Raw genomic sequence first — 12,426 nt, forward strand, 5'->3', positions numbered from 1 at the left:
CTTTTTCAAAAAGGGTTAATTAATGTGTAATAAATAACAAGCAAACCTGGATTATCCATGTGTCCGGAAAAAGAAAAATAAGCTGAGAATTTTCAATAAGAAGTTGAATCGTTCTTTAGGGATTATTTTTTTAATTGTACGATAATGTTGTTTTGTCTGGTCTTTTTAACTTTTAGCACATATCCCATAAAGTTGGGGGGGAAAATGGGTCTGTGGTGTCAAAAGTGGTTGGGGGAGGTGGAAGTGATCTTGGGGTCCATAGTCTCCAAATAAGAGTTTATCCTTCTTTACTATAAACTGCACTGGAACTATATAATGTGTGTTCTGGTCGCTATGGATAACAAGTGAAACATGAAATTCAATGTACAAATTCGATTATCGGGGCTCATTTTATAAGACGTTTTACCCCTTGCATGTTTTTTTTCTCTACATTTTTGCCCACTACTTTAAGTCTCCTTCAATATACCAAACTCCCTCAGGGCTTCTTTCAGTAGATGAGCTCTCATCTCACCATTCTACCTAGAATGTCTATGCAATGTTTCTGCCATAGCTTTATCTTTCTTTGCTCATGTATCTATCCTCCATGTCTTCTTGTCTTCCACTCATCATCAAAATATCAGAATCTTCTTTTGGCTCACCAGCCACAATCTGGAGAAAACAAGTCTATGGTTGACATGAAAAAAATCATGTTGTTGCTTGATGTGGTCTAGAACAACGTTTCGAGTATTAATGTCTTGAGGATTTCTTTAGTGTCTGTAATAGAATGGGAAATCCTCAAAACATGACTTGTTAGGGGTACTTGAGGACTGCAGTTAAAACACTGGTTTGAGAACGTAAAATGTACGGGTGCTGATGATGATGAAGGTTATGTTACAAAGGACTATCAACCTCAAACTCAAAAAAAGTGGTGAAACATGTCAAGATTGTTTAGAAACTTGACCGAAACAATTCAACCTGTCAAATCAATTGATTTGATTTCAGACTCACTCGTAACGTACAGATTGAACAAAAAGTGGCACAATCTTGGACAAGGTAGCATGGAGAAGATGTACTTTGTTTCATTGTATTGACTCTGTCTACTCACATACCATGTGCATGTGGCTTTGGCATGGCGGAGTGGACTTGTGGCACCTTTTCTGTAAATTAAACTTGCTTTACATGTTCTAAAAAGTGAAAAAGCCATTTCCTCTCTGAATGAGGCAATAAATTCCATTGTCAATGTCATTTACAGTTTTAAGTTGTTTAATGACTGTTTGTGTGACTTCTTGACATCCGATTATTGTTTTGTTCCAAAAATGTGCACAGTTCTTGGACTTATCAATTGCATCTGCTAGCATTACTTTTATCGCTAGTTTTCCATTGCCCTTATTGTAAAGAACCATTTCTATGTTGCACATGAAAGTTCACTTCTGCTCTTAAGTGATGTCCACTTGTCATTAACACAGCACATGTAAGGAAAAGTTCCATTGAGAACTTCTTGTATTGACCTTGAATATACTTGAATAAAATTATCATTCTTTTTTTACCTCCATGGCTCTTCTTTTTTACCCACTTCTGAATGAGTGTTTACCAATTATCCTTTTTTTTCCTTAAAAATAGTTATTAACATCCATTATGCTAGGTGTAAGGTACCGATTAAAAGCATATTGGTCCTCAAAATGCTGTTTTTGAATGTTTTAAGTCATTAATATAACTTAGGAATGATAGAACAAATACAATATGAATTCTTGAGGGTTAAGAGAGGTATTCCTAAATCGAGACTAAGGGTTGCCCTTTGGGTGGAGAGGTGACTCCAGTTCTCCCCATTTACTTTAATGGGCGTTCCAAGAATAGCCAAGTCGGCCTTGGCTGGTCTTGAAATTGTTGCAGAAACTAATGGAGAAAGTGGTGCATATGTGGTCAACTTTTAATAGCAAGGTAGGATCAGGAGACCTCAAATAGGTGTATTTCTTAGAAGTGAGATCCTTGTCTATCAAGACATTTGTGGCATATGATGTGGATTTGTCATAACTATCCAATATGATACATTCTTAACTTATGTACGTTGTGATCTTCATTAGTTTTTGCTTGATGAAGGTTGACTGACATATCAGAATGGTCTCAGATTCACTGCTAAGCGGTGGTGAGCCGATTGGTCGAAGTCTTGATGGTTACGAGCTCCATCCTATTCCATACTATTTAGCATAACAAGGCGCTAACAGAGAGCTAATATTTTTTGAAAGTAATGAAAAGACCGCTGTGTCTACTATGCATTTGTCTAGAACAAATAATCCCCCTCCTGATCTACTAATAAGTAGAGTAAATCCTAACAGGACTCCTGAAAGAGACGGTGAGAGTCCAGCTTACCCTTTCCATACTATTTTATTGACAGTATCTCAGTATCAGTGAGTGTATGCAAAAAGTTGTCAATCAGTGTGTGTGGGCAGGGTAATCGGGACTCTCGCTGTCTCTACTAGGAGTCCTGTCTGGAGGTACTCTGCTTCTTAATCCAAATTCTGTATCAAAACACATAAATAGATATATCATAGAGCTACCCCTATCATATTCTTAAGTGGCATAGGAATAGAAGGTGCAGTGGTGGCAGTTGCTACCAGCCCCTGGACTTTGGAGGAGACCCCAAAGGTTCCTCTGCTACATAAAATATACTACTATTGTTAGTGGGACAAGGTAGGTAGGAGCCCCATTACAAATTTCGCCTTGAGGTCCAGGAGCCTCAAGTTATGCCTCTGATATTTTGCTTTCAGATAGGAAAACAGAAATCAGATTCACGGATTTAAATTGTGCAGGGTGGAATTTTTTTTATTTTTGTTTCATTTTTTTTTTTTTTTTAAGGGCAAAATTAATTAATAATAGAAACTCACTCTTCCCATGCCACTTCTTTTTAGGAACTTCCTGGGTCTCCCCTGCTCTGATCAAGGAGATTAACCCTGTAATGTGGCCATATATTTCCCCTGGATTTCCCTGCTGTGGTGTCCTTATTATTTAAATCTTGCAGGGTGGGGATAAATAAAAATTATTAAATAAATAAAATAATAATAATAATAAACCTAAAAATTCTCATCAGATTCTAATAAAAAAATGCATAAACAAAAACAAACATAAACAAATTATGCACCCCATCCCAAAATACTTGGGCTATAAAAATATTTATCTCATATGGCAAATGCATTGCGCCTCCCAAATAATATCGAATAAAAAGAGATCAAAAAAAGTCTTACATTCCCCAAAATGGCACAAGTAAAAACTACAACTAGTGTCACAAAAAAAGATGATTTACACATCACCATACATAGAAACATAAAAAATTAAAACAAATTTGAGGTATTTTTATAAAATTTGGAATGGCTGTGATCGTGCAAACCCAAAGAATATGAGGAACGTGTTATTCTATTAGCTATACAGTGAGCACTGTAAAAAGAAAAGTTGTAAGAAAGTGGCACAAATTCAGTTTTTCTCGAATTCCACCCCATTCTGAATTTTTTCCAATTAATTTCCAAAAAATTAATCTCTCAATGCTCTCTAAAAGCAAAATCGAAAAAGTAAAGATGGCAACAGCAGGAAAGCATTAAACCATTTACCTCTTTTTAAAGAAAATGTAATCTGTTAGGCACCCCTTTAAGTAGAACAATTGGACTTGTGAATGAGAGACTAACCACAATGACCAACCACTGAAGTTTACACCCGTATGTACAACCTTATAGATCTTTAGGATAAGGTTGTTTTCTCAACGATCATCCACCTTATCAGTGTTCATAGTTCTAATTTTAATGTTGTGTCCACTTGTGCTTCTGTTTGTGTGATATCCACATGTGTTTGTGTTATTCTCCTTGCAAATACACTAAAATATGTTCTATAAGAAGAGTTAACATACTGCCGTGTCTCATGTCGGTGAAAGAACCTTCTCTAAAATTGGATCCGTTTGGTGACTACCTTTAAAGGACAAGATGTTCCTGCATGTTTCTGTATTCTTCAGGTATTTATTCTACAGATGTCATCCTTCAGCCAGTGTCAGAGTAGCCCACCAAAATATTCTCCAGTGGGCCCAGGTTTTAACATAATATATAGCAGTTTGCATAAAAACATAAAGGTGTTTGCTATATTTCAAACCAATATTGAGAGACAAATCTTATTGTTTGTATAATAAAAAGTTGTACAATTCTCCAGTATACTTTTGTATTGATTCATCATGGATACCTAGATCTCTTCTTGCTGTCATTCATTCTGCTTATTCCCAGTGGATAAAAATCAGTCCATGGTCATGTGATATACAGTCCATGGTCATGTGATATACACACAGGTGTGCAGCTCATTACATTGAAAGCACAATAATCAGACATCTGCTTCGTAACAAGCTGTCCACCTATGTGTATATCACATGACCATGGACTGTATATCACATGACCATGGACTGTATATCACATGACCATGGACTGATTTTTATCCACTGGGAATAAGCAGAATGAATTACATCAAACAGAGATCTAGAAAACAGTGAGAAATTGATACAAAAAAGTAGAATGGAAAATTGTAGAACTTTTTATTACACAAACAATGACATTCGTCTCTCAATATTAGTCTGAACATGAACAACTATGATCTATTTCCTAGAAGTTTTTGGAGAGCAGGATCACGATCTTATTGTTGATTTTATTGTTATGCAAATTAGCTGAAAAGCGACTTTGCAGATTTGAAACAGTTATCTCAAGCAAACAGCAAAATGTGACAAAATGTGAGATGGGACTGAAGCAATGTGGGGAGTAGCAGGGTGACAGATGGCGTCAATCATTTAACACAGAGAGTGAAGCCCGAACAGGAGAAAAAAAACACCCTAAAGCCCTTTTCAGCTAATTTTCCCCTAATTTTTATAACAATGGAGCTGCAATGAAGAATGAGAAAGGCACCGTTGGAAAGTGTAGAAACCTCCCTACAAGGTCTTGCTGACATATTCCTTTTAAGCCCAAACCAGATGTGAATCAGAAAGGGAGAGAAAGTATAGAGGGGAGGAGAAACTTCTCTTCTTTTTCCAGTCCTTGTTTTGGCTTCAAAAACTGTATCTGAAAACCTGAATGATGGCAGTCTAAAATTGAATGTGTAAGGCCAGTGTAAAGGGGCTCTATCATTGGGAAAAGTCATTTTTAGCTAAGCACATACATGCACAGACTTTCGGTTGCTCGCTGGAGGCTAATTAACATATGAATAAAAATGGTCTCATTCAAAAACTACAGAGGCGATTTACATACAAAAGGTAGGTGTGGAATAATCTTTCTACAGGCTCTGCAAGGATGTGCTCAGTTAAAAATGACTTTTCCAAATGATAGAGCCCCTTTAAGAGCATAGTCAGACTTGCACGTTTGTTCATGCTGTTTATGAATCCATAATCAGTCGTCGATCACGAGAGTAGAAAAAAATGTAAAGGACACTTCTCTTTAATATTTTTTAAAATCCATCTTTTTCTTCTAAGTCCTAGTCTAGTTTTAGGGATCCCTCAATAAACTTAAGTCTATGGGGGGATCCGTGAAAATGAATGCCACACAATGCAACATGCAAAACGGCTGTGACAAAAACAAGCCTATGTAAATTTTTTATGGCCATGGGTTGTTTTAACAGTCATGTGAATGTAGCTTTACTATGGAGTGAAGTACTACAATAGATTATTTGATCCATATGAGAACACTGAAGTAGTTTTGACTTTTTGGGTATAGTACTCCCTGTCACCTTTTGGTCAGGGCATGGAAGGATGGGCAGCAGCAGTGATCCAAATCCCTATATGCCGGTAAAGGGTCTGCTGTTTTCAGATACAGTTGTGCTTCTGTCTGGTATTACAATTCATTCCCCTTGGTTTCAGGAATAAATAGGATGAGATCAAATACCAGACACATCCCATAGACAAATATAGTGTAAAATATCTTATAGTCTGACACTGTGTAGCTGTTATATGAAAGATAGGGATAATAAAAAAAAATCATGTTTCTATTATATTTTCTGTAACAATTTCTCATGGTTTTCTAGTTCTCTGCTTGCGTTCCAGGTTTCCTTTCATTGGATAAGAATCAGTCCACAATGTTCATCACATGACCATAGACTATATATCACATGACCATAGACTACATATCACATGACCAAGGACTGATTTTTATCCACTTTACAGACAATCACAGCAAGCAGAGATCAACATAAACCATAAGGAATTGATAGAATAATCATCTTGGAAAACTATAGAACTCTACATTACACAAACAATAATGTGTATCTGCTGAAACTAGACAACTCCTTTTGCGACCACCCTGGGAGAACCATGCAGGAAGCTGGGCTGTCACGGTGACCTTATAGACACCAGCACTCCCAGGAGAGGTGCAAAGGGTAATAGGTAGAGTCAGTTGGATGTGACGCCAGTTGGAGTAATGAGACACCCGCTGGTCCCTGGGCTGAGATGGTGATGTGGGTGCCAGTGCTCTTCTCCAACTAGGAGCTTGTGCCCAGGGCTTAGCTGCAAGGAAGGCAATGTCCAGGCCAGGATCAGTAGAAGTGCTCACTGCTTTATTGTAACAGGCATCTGCTGGTTCACTTGTCCTGTAGCAGCGAGCTGTGGCACAGTGGCTTGTAGCTGGCTGACACCTTCCCATGTATTAGCAGAGAGTCTGAGATGTCTGCAGGTCCAGCTTCTGGTCCCCTGAAGGAGTTCAGTTACCTTGTAGAGGTAGGTGCAGGCTGCCAGGGTTGTAGCTCTGCTTAGCCTGATGTAATCCTGTCCTCTTACTGATAGTGATGCAGGGCGCTGTCACACAGCTTCTCTGCCCTGCTGCTGCGGCACTTCATCACAGCACACAATGCCTGAAACACAGTTCCAGTTAAAGATCCACCCACTATACTGTGTTGTGCTATGTTGACCACAGTCCACAACTCACCAGGACAAGTGATACCAGAGAACAACAGCTTGAAAAAATTTCACAACTGAATACAGTATGAACATGACAATGTATACAAACAATTATAACATGTAAGGCACTCTAATGGCCAAATAACCATTATTAACTGCTGTGAGGGGGTTACACTCTAATGGAAGAACACACTAGACATGGGACTTTTTAATATTGGCTTGCACTTGTAATTTTACTTTTAATCTACATAATATTGTAAACAGAACTTCCTTGTCTTGTGCCTAGAGATGGGCGATCCTCACAATTATTCACTAAACAAATTTCACAAAGAATCATACAATATACAGTATGTACATTAACAAATAATATTCTCCCACCAGATTATTTTCTGGTATGATACGGAAATGCTCTTATTATAGTCTGGGGCCCAGTGAAAAACCCTCCAGCACCCTTCCTTGGCTCCCTCAAATGTTCAGTGTTGCTTTGGTCCTCTTACAAGCCTCCTGGGTGAAGTCACTGGCCCCGGGGAACTGATAATTTTTGTTGTTCATCTTCTCTGGCCACTTGGGGCATGTTGATGTTATAGCACTTACCCAAACCTAGAGCTTCATTTACTATTTATTATTCTTGCTATTATAGCTCCAATGTATTCCATAGGACTTTACAGATAAAATCACTCACTATCACCAGTAGGGCTCACAATATGAATTTCCTATCGGTAGTTTTTTGGAGTGTGGGAGGAAACAGAGTACCTGGAGAAAGTCCGCACACACACAGGAAGAACATACAAACTTCATGAAGATCTTGCCCTTGGTCAGAGTTGAACCCAAGATCCTAGTGCAGCATGGCCATCATGCCGCCCAACACAGTATGTATGTATGTATGTATGTATGTATGTATGTATGTAACATGGAGCTGAAAGTTGGTGGACATGTCTGTGCAAAATATGGAAAACAAGGGGAAGATAAATATGGGAAGATCAATTTGTAAAAAACATAAATGTTAGCAATAGTGAATAGTAGCACAATATGTGCAAAACATAAATAGGTTCTTGACTTTGTCATTTACATGATACCTATCTCATTCTTTGCCTTTTTTCATACCTTTTTTCCTTTGTCAATGAGTTCTAATCTTCTTGCAGCTTTTCTAGCCACTCTCTCCATTTCTGGGGAAGTGTGGAAGATTTATCAAGACTGGCATATTGTACGACAGTCTTAATAAAGGGCCCAACTGCCACAGGGACCAATAGATATAAATTAGTCAAACATCTCTGTGTCAGAATGGAAATCTACATCCCATTATGTATTGTACATACAATGGCTAAAAGAAGCACCGTATTAACCCTTCTTACCACCATTCAAAGTCAGCTTCAATACTCTGGCTCCATCTGCAGCTCCGACAATCCTGTGTGCCCTATGCATGGAGTCTGGATGTACGTGCACCATATGTAAATCTTTGCACAATGTACTACAATACAAGAATTGTAACACCTAGTTGTTAATTTATTCATAGATTTCATCACACCAATGGTCTTAGTCATAGGACAAAAAACCCACCAGTCGCAATAGATGATTTTACAGTTTGTCTACTCCCCTCTCTATCCAGGTCACAGAGCATGTCTATAAAACTCTCCCATAAAGTGAAATAGGTTTGCTCTAAACCATTGTATCTATGGCCCATGGTCCATCTCCAGGAGACAGGAAGTCACAAGCTATTTCACATTTAGTGGCAAGATTTTTAGGATTTTTATTAAAGGGGTTGTCCCATCACAAGGATCCTATCTATACTGCTTGTTAATGTGAATGTAAGACTTTTCCTAAATACATTGCTTCAGCAAAACTGCTTTGTTTGTCCACTATCTTACTTTATTCTTTTTTTTTTTTTTTTGACACATCCCTTGACTTATCTGGTCATAAGTCAAGTGATGTATCAGCCTGCTCTCAGGGGGGAGGGAGGAGGGGCTAAGTGCACGGGAGCGAGCCTGAAGGGGGGTGGGTGGGTAGTTTATCAGTTTACCCTTTGGGGGGAAGGGGCCGCCAATACAGACCCGGAACCGCTGTAATAGAGAGGCGGATGCCGGGGACGGTTAGACGCCAGCACAGATGCCTGCAACATCGCTATGCTCCTGCCCTGCATGAAGCCAGCAGCGGCAGGAGCGATGCTGCTATTCCGGGAAGGGGGGGGGGGGGGGCGGGAGGGCGGAGGAGCGGAATAACAGCATCGCTTCTGCCGCCACTGGCTTCATGCAGGGCAGGAGAATAGCGATGTTGCAGGCATCTGTGCATTTGTGCCGGCACCTCTCTATTACAGCGGATACCGGGTCTGTATTCACATATGCAAAGCCAAGCGGCGAGATGCCGCTGGCCCTGCGTGCGCGCTCATCTCGCCGCTGGCTTTGCATATGTAACCCTGCCCACCAATGACGCAACAAAGCCGGAAGAAAGAAGAATTTACAGCAACGAAGACTGGTGAGTATGCGATGTGGGAATACCCCTTTAAATATAGATAATAATAATATGGAACATTAAAAACAGCATCACCAAAAATTCTCTTAAAATATGTTTAACATAAAACAGGATCTAAACAATTGGTAATTTCCTGGCAACTCTTCTCCTTGAAAAGGGTTTTCCAAAATTACACAAAAAGTGAATAAATAGCATGAAATAATAACAGTATCATTATAAGATAAATCGTTCCCTCTGTGCTCTGGTGCTTCTCTGCTGGAATATCACAGCACCACAGTAAGAGTAAAATCAACAAGGTCTACCAGAGACCACCAATGCAAAAGTGCTGGAGCAGTGAGGTATGTACCAGGTAAGTAATGGTTCTTGTTATTTTATTTCAGTTCCTTCTTCTCGCCAATGAAAACCCAACTAGAACTTTCCTTACAACTTGTGCCTCCCTGCAGCCATGTCAAAGAGCATGCATGTATAGTTTATAGTGTTGTGTTGCTGTTTTATCGAAGCCTCCAGCAGTACAATATACAATAGCCAGGGGCATAACTTTAAGGGGTGCAGAGGGTGCAGTTGCCCCAGGGCCCAGGAGCCTTAGGGGGCCCATAAGCATTGGCATCAGTATTGAGATTGCAGCTTCCATCTGGTCCATAAGCCAAGGAGACTCACAGATTACCATAACCACGCTAAGGTGGATTAAACTTCTTAGCACCCGTAACCATCACTATCAAGAATTCACTGTAGGGATGAGGTAGGGGGCCCCGGACAAAAGATTTCACCGGGGCCCACAAGACTTTAGTTATACCACTGACAGTGGCTTTAGCTCTAGCGTTAATAAAATTAACTCTGCCGACCCTGCCCCAGTCTACACAGCAAAGTGAGCTGCAGCAAATAGAATCTGTCAGTTTATTATGTGTTCTTCAAGGGGGGCAATGATTAAACTGTAATATTTAAGGATTTCTTGTTATATGGACAGAAAAATTAAAGACTGCCAATAATTAAACTAATTTAAATAATATATTTGCTTATACTCTGATTTTGGTAGTTTTCAGTAAATGTGACTATATATTTTGCTTAGAAAGACAAAAAAAAGATTCACTATTTCTACAATATGTAGTTTATATTTTGTATATTAAAATGAATAGAGATGAGTGAATAGTATTCAAAACTCTAGGAATGAATGGGAGCGGCCGGCGCCAGCAGCCGGCGTTTAATCCCTTGCAGTTCACCTGCTCCCACTCATTCCTATTGGAGCGAGGTATTCGAAACTAGAGTTTCAAATACTATTCGCTCATCTCTAGAAATGAACAAAAATAGCAATGGTAGCCCCTATTCAGGACAATATTTGCCACTAGATACTGAATGTTCAGTGCATTGGCTGTGTCAAGTGAAATGTTTTAATCTTACTAGCCTACTAGCTAGCGAAAAAAAAGAAGCAAGTGGCTCCCATTGAAGTTATTGGGAGCCCTAAGAGGTAGTACAGAGAGTCACTGGATTTAATTGTCATTTATTTGGTATGTGGCTAGATCTGATGTTACTCTGTAGATCAACTGTACAATAATACTGGTATTTATATACTTTATATGGTATGGAGATGTTACTCATTGACAGAAAGGAAGTGTTAGTCATGGTATGGTGGTATTATTCTATTCCAGAATGGTGATATTCAATAATAGTATAGTGGTTTTCAGCTGCTGTATAGTGGTTGTTAGGGAATTGCTAGATGACAATTCCCCATAAGCTGCTGGAGAACCCTGGAGGAAGGGTCACAAGGGACAGTGAGCCCTAAGCTGAAGCCCCCCACTGTCCCTTCCTATTGCCAGACCCTATCCTACGTAATAGGCGGCAACTAGAATACGATCCCTTCCCATATATGTGCTACACAAAACGCAGACAAGACAAACAGCAACAAAGGGAGGTCAGCTAGCCAGGGTTCGGTAACAGTTGAGCAATGCCAAATCGAAGTCCAAAAGAATAATCAGTAGGGAAAGCCAGAGGTCAAGGATCAGAATACAAGTAATTAAACAGCAAGAAAAAAGCAGCAAGCAAGAGGCAATAACCGGCACCAGTGTGACTGTGAGCCAAGACTAAATAGGAGAGGAGGAACCCGCCCTGGACCTGACAGGAAGGCAGGCTGTCAATCACAGGGCAAGGCAAAAATTAACCACATAATGGACAGAGGCAACAAGGGCAGAAGATGGGTGTGGTGCAAATACAATTACAGTACTAGAGCCGTGTTCACACAGTGCAACTAAAAATTCTAAGCAAATTATCAAACTGCACACGCCTCCTGCGTTAGTCACATGTAAGATGCCACAAAGTGCAGAGTTGTCCAATTTAACCGGTTAAGGACCAGGCCCAGAAGTACATTAAGGACCAGGCCTCTTTTTTCAAAACTGACATGTGTCACTTTAAATGGCAATAACTTTGAGACGCTTTAACTTACACAAGTGATTTTGAAATTGTTTTTTCGTAACACATTATACTTCATGCTAGTGGTAAACACTAATCAATATTTTTGTATTTATTTATAAAAAAACTAGCAAATTTGATGGAAATTTGGAAAAAATTGCAATTTTCAAAATGTGAAATTCTCTGCTTTTCAGGCAGATAACCATACCATCCAAATACATGAATAAATATTATCTCCCATATCTCTGCTTTATATCGGCATCATCTTTTGATCGTCTTTTAATTCATTTTGGACGTTACAAGGCTTACAAGTGTAACAGTGATTTTCCAGATTTACAAGAAAATTCCTCAAACTAATTTTTTAGGGAACACTTCAGTTCTGTAAGGAATTATAAAGGCCTATATAATAGAAACCCCCATAAATCACCCCATTTTCAAAACTACACCCCTAAAATTATTCAAAACAGCATTTGGGATGTTTGTTAACCCTTTAAGCATTTCATAAGAATAAAAATAATATGGAGGTCAAATTTAGACATTTCATTTTTTTTCACTAATACATTCATTTAGACCTAAAATTAACACATTCACAAAGGGTTAACGGAGAAAATGCATCTCACATTTTGTTATGCAATTTCTCCCGTGCACAGAAATACCCCACATGTGGGTGTAAACTGATTTTT

The sequence above is a fragment of the Leptodactylus fuscus genome, chromosome 4 (assembly GCF_031893055.1).
Source record: "Leptodactylus fuscus isolate aLepFus1 chromosome 4, aLepFus1.hap2, whole genome shotgun sequence".
Lineage (NCBI taxonomy): Eukaryota > Metazoa > Chordata > Amphibia > Anura > Leptodactylidae > Leptodactylus > Leptodactylus fuscus.